This window comes from Lepus europaeus, chromosome 5 (assembly GCF_033115175.1).
Source record: "Lepus europaeus isolate LE1 chromosome 5, mLepTim1.pri, whole genome shotgun sequence".
Taxonomy (NCBI): Eukaryota; Metazoa; Chordata; class Mammalia; order Lagomorpha; family Leporidae; genus Lepus; species Lepus europaeus.
In genome coordinates this window covers 34,516,515-34,527,839 of record NC_084831.1, presented here as the reverse complement: position 1 = coordinate 34,527,839, position 11,325 = coordinate 34,516,515, and the positions used below count along the sequence as shown (strand labels likewise).

At 53.7% G+C, this 11,325-nt stretch overlaps 1 non-coding gene across 1 annotated transcript; it reads right to left on the bottom strand.

The window, feature by feature from the left end:
* Positions 1-466: 466 nt before the first annotated feature.
* LOC133761384 (U2 spliceosomal RNA) lies at positions 467-657 on the bottom strand. The gene has a single exon (XR_009866179.1). It is a non-coding gene; the product is annotated as a U2 spliceosomal RNA (small nuclear RNA).
* Between the last annotated feature and the right edge of the window lie 10,668 nt (positions 658-11,325).

The window sequence follows — 11,325 nt, the reverse complement described above, 5'->3', positions numbered from 1 at the left end:
ACATGACTAAGGATGTGCACAAGGATGGAGCTGCGGTTACGTTCCCTAGAAGCACCAAGATACAGCAGCGTGTAGGGGTTATGCCCAGAGCCTCAGATCCTTGTTTGTCCGGATTTCAACCAGGCCTGTGACTTCATTCACTACCTGTATGATCTTAGACGAGTCACTTACCCTCTCTGGATTTACTTTGTATAGCAGGGGTAGTAGTAGTATCTAATTCACTAGGTTGCAATAGTGATGAAATGAGTTAACAGATATAAAGCTCTTAGAACACCACAATGGCCAACACCACATAAATGTTTGGAAAAACATCAGAACAACCTACATGTTCAGCATTAGTGATTTACTCATGGGACGGTCACATGAGTGAATACCATATAAATGCCGAAAATCTAACAATACTTCAGAAGAATTTCTGGGTGACACAGACATCTAGAATATTATTGCTAATTTTTGTGTTTGCCTGCAGGGGTGTACCATTCCTGGAGGTACTGCAATACCAGCTCGGAGCATGGAGTCGATGGAGCAAACACCCACTCCAACTACTTGCTCCAAAAATCCATTTACTATATTGTCCTTGGATAAAAGATGTATCAGATATTAAACCAGTAAGAACAGTTTCTACGCTTGATCTTTGCCAAGAAGCTAAGAAGCAATCATCCATCCAGAGTATTATCAAGGAAAAGAAAAAAGAAAGCCTGTTACCAAAAACCATGCTTCAGTTGCTGTTTAAATGGATTTACTTAGAAGAGTGCCTGGAAGGTTGTATCTAGCAAGTTGTTAGTACCAATGGTTATAGCTAGACGGTAGGAATGCATGGGATGGTGATATTTTCTTTTGGATTAACTGTATTTTCTAATGAGCTTTCTAGAATCAATATGTTCACAGGGGATAGGTTTTGTGGCACTGCGGGTTAAGCTGCCGTCTGGGACACTGGCATCTCATATTGGAATGCGACTTTGAGCTCTGGCTGCTCTGCTTCTGATCCAGCTTCCTGCTAATGTGCCTGGGGAGGCAACGGAAGATGGCCCAAATGTTTGGGCTCCTGCCATCCACGTGGGAGACCTGGATGGAGTTCCTGGCTCCTGGCTTTTGATTTAGCTCTTCCAGGTAAAATAAAAAGGATTGAGGTTTTTTTAAAGATTTATTTATTTATTTATTTGAAAGTCAGAGTTACACACACACTCACACACAGAGAGAGAGAGAGAGAGAGAGAGAGAGAGAGAGAGAGAGGGAGAGAAAGTCTTCCATCCACTGGTTTATTTCCCAATTGGCCACAACAGCTGAAGCTGTGCAGATCTGAAGCCAGGAGCCAGGAACTTCTTCTGGGTCTCCTACATGAGTGCAGGGGCCCAAGGACTTGGGCTATCTTCTACTGCTTTCCCAGGCCATAGCAGAGAGCTGGATTGGAAGTGGAGCAGCCGGGACTAGAATCGGTGCCATGTGGGATGCCCCAGGATTGAGTTTTATACTACAGCATTCATTTGCTAATTCAACATTCTCCAGTTTCTACCACAGGCCAGGCACTAGGTGCCTTCTCAGGTCTGTCCAGCAGCAGGTTCGACTGGTCGGGGCCAACATAGCTACAAAGGAAGAGGGCAGCGGAGGAAGGGGAGGAGGAAGAGAGAAGTGTTTTGAACAGGGAGATCGGATCCCTCCTGGGGACTGGTCCCCTGCTCTAAAGTGTGACAGTCCAGTATGCCAGCACTGGTACTCCCACAGGGACATGGCCAGGAGCCCAGACCGCTACGGGGTTTTCCCTACCGGGGTGGCAGGGATCTAAGCACTGGGCCACCACCTGCTGCCTCCCAGAGTGTGCGCTAGCAGGAAGCTGGGATCAGGCAGGAGTGGGGCTGGGCCGTGCAGCCAGGAGCTCTGATCTGCGATGCAGGCGTCGCAAGCATCTGTGTGTGGAGATGGCTTCTGCAGGAACAAGAGGCTCAGAGAAGTGCCATGGCCTGTGCAAGGTGACCGCGCAGTCAGGGACACAGCCAGGCTTGGAAGCTTGCTTCCTGGGACAGAGATGCCTTCACCCTCTGCTGCAGGACCCGCTGCCTGCCCATCTCCATCATCGTCATCTGCTCCCGTGCTGGGCACACTGCTGAGCACACTGGCTCGGATACCACGTTAATCTACCAGGGGAGGCAGGTGTTACTCACTCGTGAGAAGACCAAGCTCAGAGGGGCCGCTGTCTGCCCAGGGCCCCAGACTCTGCAGTGGGGGGACTGGGATTTGTGACCCAGCATCCCAGGTCCCCCCAAGCTCTGGTCCTGAACACCCGCACCCCCTTTCCTCTCCCTTATCCGCAGCCTCCTGTGAGTAACAAGGAGCACCTCTGGGGAGCAGCAGTGGATGAGCGAGAGCTTGTCTCTCCCTTCTCTTGCTTCTCACAACGCTCGTCCTCCATTGAGGAATCACAGTGGGAAGAGAAGGCAGGGGAGCCCAGGAGAGGAGACGGCGGAGGAGGAGTGGTTGACGTCGCATCAAGCTATAGGAACCAACACTTCATGCTAACACAAGAACAAAAATTCTGTGTCTGAAAAATGAGCATACATACGTGGTAGGTAAAGAGAATAGGGAAAACTGCAGCTTGAAACTGAGCTCTTGGAGCTACAGGTAAAGGAACCAGAAATATTTAACCTGGAGAAAAGTAGCTGTTCACTCAATCAACAGATCTAAGGCCTCACCTCTAGGGCAGGTGCTGTGCAGGGTGCCGGGACGGGGAAATAAACCGACACCTGTGGTCTCTGTCCTTGCTGAAGGAGTGGAGGGCCAGGATCACTTTCTGAAAACCCCAGGGGAGAGAGAATGGCTTGGTTTTGTGTGTGTCTGGAAGGCAAAGCTGGGAGACTTGTGTGGGAGCCTCGGTGGGTGGGCTTCCTCCCCAAAGGCAGAGGACCCTGCTATCAGGTGGAGCTGTTCCAGGATGAATGGCCACCTTGGGAAAGCTCCCCATCAAGAGGGGAAAGGAGGTGCTGGCACTGTGGCACAGTAGGTTAATCTCATATGAGCCGGCATTTCACATGGGCACCAGTTCTAGTCCCAGTTGCTCCACTTCCAATCCAGCTCTCTGCTATGGCCTAGGAAAGCAGTAAAAGATGGCCTGAGCACTTGGGCCCCTGCACCCATGTGGGAGACATGGAAGAAGCTCCTGGCTCCTGGCTCCTGGCTTCAGATCCTGCCGTTGCGGCCATTTGGGGAGTGAACCAGCAGATGGAAGACCTTTCTGTCTCTCCCTGTCACTATGTGTAAATCTACCTCTCAAATAAATTTTAAAAAATTAAAAATAAATGTAACACATTTCTAAAAAGAGGGGAAAGTAGGTGCACCCTTTGTGAAGATGAGGAGGGGGCTGTACTGGCTGACTCGAGTTACCATGGCAAAATACCATAGCCTGGTTGACCTAAACAACGGAAATGCTTTCTCATGGTTTTGAAGGCTTCAAGGTCAAGATGCTGGCAGCGTCAGTCCCTGGTGAGGGCTCTCTTCCCTGGCTTGTGAACAGCTGCCTGCTTGCTTCATCCTTGCGTGGTCTTCCTGAGTGTGTGAGCGTGGAGGGTGGAAGGCAAGCGCTGCCCTCATGATCTTATCCAACCCTAATTAGCTCCCAGCACCCTCACACTGGGGCTTATGTTCCTCGAGTGAATTTTTAGAGGACATAAATATTCAGGCCGTAACAAGGGCCTCCAGCATGGGCTGGGCAGCTGGTCTAGCTGACCTCAGTCCTCCGCACCTGATTCTCACTCTCTAAGGAACCCCAGCACCACGTGGATGGCCCCTGCTGCCGAGGGTCAGGTGGAGAAGGACATGGCATGGTGGTCACATAAATACACTCACTCTTCCAGCCATTCACCCACTCACCCGCTCACCACCTGCACAGCCTCACGCAGGGCCCTGCGGCAGCCAGGTAGGCCCCAGCTGTGCAATCGCAACTCCAACATGGCGCTCTCCCGCCCGCCCTGCGTGAGCTCCCTCCCAACCACCTGCGCTGCGGCCACTGGCCCTCGGTTTTACTCCAGCCCATCACCCTCTTCCTCTTCACATCCTTCCTCCTTACAGCGCTGAGCGGAGGCGCGGGGTTCCCCTAACAGTCTCGTCCATGCTGTGAATCCTCCCGCCCTCTCCCTGTAGGTCTGCGGGCTGCTATGCCCAGCAAGCCAGACGCCGCTGAGACTGTCACCGCCCTGGGCAGAGGCCTCCCCAAACCCTGTGACCTGCACTTAGAGCATCCTTGGACACCGCCTAGCAACCACCCACCCGCTAGAGGACCCTCCAAACGTTCGCGGCTCTTCTGAACCCCACGCTCCTCTGCCCTTATTCTCGGCAGTGACTCCATCTGCAACGGGGCAGAGAAAGAAGAAGCCATCTCTGGTCTCCCACTGCCACATACACACTCACACCCCCCCCAGACACACCCCACTCAGTCCCTTCTCTCCCCTCCAGCCAGCCTGCAGCTGCCACCCTCATCTCAGAACAGCCCTCGCCCTAGTTTTGGGCACCCTCCCCTTCCCCCGCTCTTAGGAAACCTGTGTTTCTCGTCCTCCCTTCTTTCTCTTGGATGTTCCGTCACCTCCTTCCTGTTAGCCAATTCGCCTTGTAATCAAAAGCAGAAGCCAGCTCCCTCACCCTCACAGCCCCCTCCCACAACCGCTCCCTGTCTGGTTCTCACCTCTGCAGGGCCGGCTGCGCTCTGTCCCCACGTCCTCACCTCCCACTCGCCTTCCTGACGGCGTCCGAGAGGCACAGCTGACATAGCAGGAGTTGCACACGCACGGCGGTGTACGCTGTGCACCCACGCCTGGGAACTCAGCACCACAGTGGAGGTAAGGAGCATCTCGCCCGCCCCTAAGGAGCTTCCTGCTCTGGCGCTCCCAGGAAACACACTTGACACAGATCCTAGGGCGGCGTCTCCCCTGATGCGATGGGAAATGGCCCTCGCTTCTTAGCTGGCACAGAAACACCGCGATTTCCACGCCCCACGCGTGCTGCCCTTGCAGCAGCACCACGTTCAAGAGCTAGTGCGAACCACGCGTGTGGGGGCTGCTCCTGATGCGCCTCGGCAAAGCCACACAGAGTGCCCGGTGTCCCCTCCTCTCCGTCCACACCGCCATCACTCACCTGCACCACAGCAGTGCTCTCCCAACAGCCAACAGCGTCATGTGGGGGCAGCCAGAGGGATCTTTGTTCAATAGGAACAAAGACTGAAATTCCCCAGCCGCTGCTCTCCCCCGCAGGCCTCCTCGTTCTCTGGGCTCTCACCGCCCTGGTCTCTTTCCCTTTAACTGAGGTCCCTGCACACAGGGGTTTGCACGTGTTGTTCCTTTTCCGGAATATTCTTCCCATTCGTGCTTCAGATCTTGGCTGAATTATCACTTCCTCAGGGAAGCCCTCCCTGACTTCCCTGAGTGATTTGCGTTATCTTGTTGCATCTTCACATAGCACTTTTCAGCGTGTGCCATGCTTGTGTGTGACTGAGGATCCCTAAAGCTGTGTCCCTCACGATTCGTTCCCTTGCTGATTCCTAGGGAAGGGGCTGGCCCTGTCTTTGCTCATCATGGATCCTCAGTGCCTCACCTTGTGGACCTCATCCCCAGCACTTGCCATAAAGTTGTGCTAAGTTACTGAGTGTGCAGGGAGCGTCCGCTGAGTGCCAAGCCCTTATCTATGTTTGGTTTAATTTACTCCTTACAATCTTTTTAAGAAAACATTCTTGTTTATTTAGCTTTATTTTTTTTTCAAAGATTTATTTTATTTACTTGAAAGAGTTACAGAGAGAGGTCTTCCATCCGCTGGTTCATTACCCAGATGGCTGCAATGGCTGGAGCTGTGTCGATCTGAAGACAGGAGCCACGAACTTCTTCCAGATCTCCCATGTGGGCGTGGGGGCCCAAGCACTTGGGCCATCCTCCACTGCATTCCCAGGCCACAGCAGAGAGCTGGATCAGAAGAGGGGCAGCCAGGATTAGAACCGGAGCCCATATAGGATGCTGGCGCTTCAGACCAGAGCTTTAACTCGCTGTGCTACAGCGCCGGCTCCAGGCTTTCTTTTATTTTTTTTTTTAAGGCTTATTTATTTATCTGAAAGGCAGAGTTACAGAGAAGCAGAGGCAGAGAGAGAGAGGGAGAAAGAGGTCTTCCATCTCTGGTTCACTCCCCAGATGGCCACAGCAGCCAGAGCTGCACCAATCTGAAGCCAGGAGCCAGGAATTTCTTTCAGGTCTCCCATGCAGGTGCAGGGGCCTAAGGACTTGGGCCATCTTCTACTGCTTTCCCAGGCCACAGCAGAGAGCTGGATCGGAAGAGGAGCAGCCGGACCTGAACCAGTGCCCACACGGGATGCTGGCACTGCAGGCGGTGGCTTCATCCTCTACGCCACAGCACAGGTCCCACAATATTTTTTTTAAAGATTTATTTATTTGTTAAAAGTCAGAGTTACAGAGAGAGAAAGAGAGACAGAGTAAGAGGTCTTCCACCCATTGATTCATTCCCCAGATGGCCACGATGGCCAGGTCTGGACCAGGCCAAGGCCAGGAGCAAGTAGCTTCATCTGGGTCTGCCATGTGCGTGGCAAGTGCCCAAACACTTGGGCCACCTTCCACTGCTTTCCCAGGTGCATTAGCAGGGAGCTGGATCGGAAGTGGAGCAGCCGGGCTACGAACCAGCATGCACACGGGATGCCGGCATCACAGGCTGCAGGTTTACCCGCTATGCCACAGCGCCGGTCCCACCACCACCAACATTGCCAGGCTGGTATTTCGCTCTTTACAGATGAGGTCATGTAGGCTCAGAGAAGCTCAGAAACCTCTCCAGGGTCACACAGCTGGATGTGACTGAGCCTGAGTGAGAACCCAGCGAGAGTTCTTGTCGGCTTCCCCAGCTGCCTGGAACAGGGGAGGGAACACTCTTATCTCCCTCGCCGTGCTCAGAGGGCCCGCGCACAGGAGGTGCTTTACAGCACTATCTTAGCTCCCACCGGCACAGTCAGCCTCGGAGGGGGGTGGGCGTTCCAGCCTTTTGCAAAGGGGGAATGAGATGCAGAGAGGTTCTGTGCACGGCCCAGGGTTACTCAGCAGAACAACAGAACCAGGCGGCTAACGCGGGCTACCAGGGCCCCTTCCCCTGTACCAAGCACGCTAAAGCAGGTGAACGACAGCGCAGCCGGCCTGCAAGGACTGTTAAACTCCCGCAACGGACGCACCGGCGTCTGCGGCCTCTGCTCTGGTTCCCACTTGCCACCCTGAGTCATCCTGGCTTTGAGAAACGCTGGTACCAGGAACTAGGCTGTTGATCCTTGGCCCTGGCATCGGGGAGTGCCCAGCCAAGGGGGGAGCAAGGGCAGGAGCCATGCCATGGCCCTAGTACCAACTCAAGGAGGCCCAGTGTCAGGGTGGGAGCTGACTTTCCACCTGAGATTAAAAGCAAATTGTCTGGTTTGAGGGTGACTTTCCAAGGGCAGCCTATGTCAGTCGTCATCTTCCCTCTAGGGAGCAGAGTGGAAGCAACGGGTAGGTGGGGCCCTGGCTGGCTGTGCCAGGTGCCCACAGGCTCTGGGCAGAATCAGCCAGCATCCAGCTGGACAAGAACCAAGAGCCCTTAGGCACGGGAGCTGCTTGGGCCTGAGCCTCCCTGCTTGTCTTTCTGGAAGGCTGCAGTGGCCCGTGCTAAGGGTAGGCTTCCTGGCAAGGTTTCTGTTCACCAGCCGAATGGCAGAACCACCAGCTGATGGATGGGACAGACACCGTGCACCCAGCCTCACTGCCTGGGGGCCGCTGGCGCCATCCTGGTTCCCTCTGTGGTTTCCCAGAGCTCATGCTCTCGTTGTGGACATCCCCTAACAGAGCAGCATTTCTCAAAGTATTTGCAGCCCACTTCACACCGATGCTTTTACATTCCAGCACTTGGATGTCATGGCAATGTCAAATCATTCTAAAATCATTCCAGGAATCACTCTGAATGTTGGTGCTTAGGTCACCAAGGACTAGTCACAGAGTTGGCCCAGCAGCGTGATCCATGGGCCACACTTTGAGTAGCATTTGGAATAGCATTCCTCTCAGAGGCTAGGGTCCAGGAGATATATGGGGACACTCAGAAACGAGACCCCAATTACTGCCCTGGAGGCACTCAGGCTCCTGAGAGACCTGGATTCAAATCCTGCCACACCACCCACTAGCTGTGTCACCTGTAGCAAGGCACTTCCACCTGCTGAGCCTCAGTGTCCTCGTCCAGGAAACCGGGATTCCTGCTTTAGAAGACATCTCTTTCTGCCCAGCATCTGGACAAAGCGCCTGACTGCCCTTAAGTTCTTGGTGGGCAGCCCTGCCCTTGGCTTCAAGGCTGAGTGTACAACCAAAGCACGGCCAGCTGACAAGTTGAATTGCCCTGGTCACGTGGTTGGTATAGAGGTGGGCAAGTGCCCAGGCTGACCTCAGGAAAGCCGGTCTTGTGCCCCTTGCCAGATGTGTTAGGGAACAGGTCCTCCTTGTCTGCTGGGGTTTCTCAGCACGAGGGGTGCCCTTCTTAAAGCAAAGCCAACTGTGAAGCAAAAGGTGGGGAGAAAGCCTCCTGGTAGCTGGGTAGGAGTGGCTGGGTTCAGATGAGCCTGAAGCTGTGCTGACCATAGGTGCTTTCAATGCGGCATGGTACATCTTTTTGCTTTTTTCTTGCTAATTTGAGTTTAGTTTTTTCACCTGCAACCCAAAAAAGTTTGCTATACCTAGGATGAGACGAGATAACATAGGACAATGGTTCACCTATGTGTGACACAGACTGTAGCACTGTAGGTCAGTCTCCTTATCATCAAGCTTTTACTGAGTGCCTGTGATGTCCCGCACACTGGGGGTGACACTGAGGTCCGAATTCTCAGCCATGGGGGCATCAGAATCAGAGATCCAATGCCTTTAATAGCTGGGGCGGAGGCAGATCATGGAGACGGCAGGGCAAGACTCGGCAGGGGCCCCGAGAGAGCTGGACGGGTGAGGCCTTGCCAGGCAGGGGCCACGGCTGGGACTTGGGTCATCCCCACCTTCTCTTTCTTCTCGGTGCTGTCCCGGGCCCCACTCCATCACCTGTCCTCCTCTTCCTCCCCACCTCCCTGCCGACACGCATGGCCAGGAGGGATGCGGATCAGAGCACGCACTCTGAAGGGAAAAGGTGGGACAGCTGTGGGCCGTGGATCAGCAGGACTTCAGGCCCCGCCTCTGTCTCTAACCCGCCAAGCTCTTGCCAGGACTCTGTGCACGATTTAGAAGCTGAATGTGCTGGGCACTTACCTGGCTGGGCCTGTTGCTGGCATGTTGCTGATTCCCCTGAGGCCGTATGACATCCACAGGTAGATAAAGCACCAGGAAAGGGCTTTGTCAAAAACATTGGATCCCTGCTCACCACCTGCATGACATTTTGCCCAGAGTTCAGCCTCCGTGAGTCCACATTGCTGCGTTCACGAAACAGGAATAGTTATAGTAATTATATACTACATATATGTAGTATATATATAGCATGACAATGTAGATAAAGCACATGGCACATGGCCTAATATTCAAGGCTTTATTATTACTATCAAGGAGACTAGAAACAGGAGAAATGCAACTGACGGTGCTCTGAAGAGCTTTCTGGTCTGTGCAGTGTGTAGCACTCTCGCTAGCGTCACCTCTGGATGCCCCCTGACCAAGCTGGGTCCTTGGGGCTGGTGTTGTGGTGCAGTGGGTTAAGCTGCCACCTGCCATGCCAGCATGCTATATGGGTGCCGGTTCGAGTCCAGCCTGCTCCATTTCCTATCCAGCTCCCTGTCTGGGAAAGCAGTGGGAGATGGTCTAAGTGCTTGCCACCCATGTGGGAGACCTGGATGGAGTTCCTGGCTCCTGGCTTTGGCCCGGCCTAACATCAACTCTTCCTGTCATTTGGGGAGTGAACCGATGGACAGGAAGATCTGTCTCTGTCTCTGTCCCTGTCTCTCTCTGTAACTCCGCCTTTCAAATAAATAAAACTCTTTTTCTAATATGTATTTATTTATTTGGAAGGCAGAGTTACAGAGAGGCAGAGGCAGAGAGAAAGGGTGGGGGGAGGGGACAAGTCTTCCATCCACTGCTGGTTCACTCCCCAGATGGCCTCAATGGCCAGAGCTGTGCCAATCCGAAGGTAGGAGCCAGGAGCTTCTTCCAGGTCTCCCACTGAGGTGCAGGGGCCCAAGGACCATCTTCCACTGCTTTCCCAGGCCATCACAGAGAGCTGGATGGGAAGTGGAGCAGCTAGGACTCGAACCAGCGCCCATATGGGATGCTGCCACAGGCTTTACCCACTATGCCACAGTGCTGGCCCCTCAAATAAATAAATTCAAAAACAAACAAAAACAAAAACAAAAACACCCACCCAGCCGTGTCCTGCAGATGTTAATCCTTCCTGCCGGGGATGCACCACTCTCTAAGTCTCCTGCTCTCTTTCCCCTGGCCACCTCCCTGAGGTCCAGCCAGCTGCCATGTCCTGTCCCTTCATATTCTGAGATCGTCTGCTGCTAGGCCATCCCCTTCCATCCGTCCCCCGGTTCACGCTCTGGAGCTAATGGGAGCTCTGCTTTGTTTAGTGAAAAAGCAGCAACATATAGTAGGGACCACAGGGCTCCCATGGCCCTGCCCAGCCTATCTCACTGCAACAGGTGCTCTTAGTATCCCACCCCTAACCCTGGGCCTACTCTGAGAGGCACCCACATGCCTGGTGGAGAGCTGCTTCCTACCCCAAGCACCCGTATCTCTTGCTAAGGCTTTCTCTGGTTTGGAGCTAACACAGCCACCTGGACGGGGCTGAATAGCAGGGCATTAATGCCTTCACGAGCGAATCTCAACCCCTGCAGGACCCAGCAGAGTGGATGGACACATATTTCAACTCTCTGCCCTTCCTAGGGACCATTCTAAGCTCGTTCTGCACAGTCTCCTGGGGGCCCCTTTCTGTGTTTTTCTTCTTTCTATACTTATACCTAACAAGCCTTCCTACCTTCGCATCTGCCGCCTCCTATTGATGTTTCAAGAATCAGCTCAGTCTCTATTTTTCCCTCCATGATAAGCACAAAAAGTGATTGCTCAACCCTCCGAGCTTCTTGTGCAGTTATCACCTCCTCCTGTATGACCTCTGTCCTGCAGCTAGCTGGATCTGGTGCAGTCTGTTCGCAATCCCCACCCCCACCCCGGTTTTGCTCCCCTGATTACTCCCGTGGCCACCACTAGACCTTGTCATCACCCAGAACTGCTCTAGCTCTAGCATCTCAGACTCCAGTGTCCCCTGGGTGACCCCAGACACCTCTCTCTCCCTCTCTGGCTCTCTGGGTCTCTGGCTCCA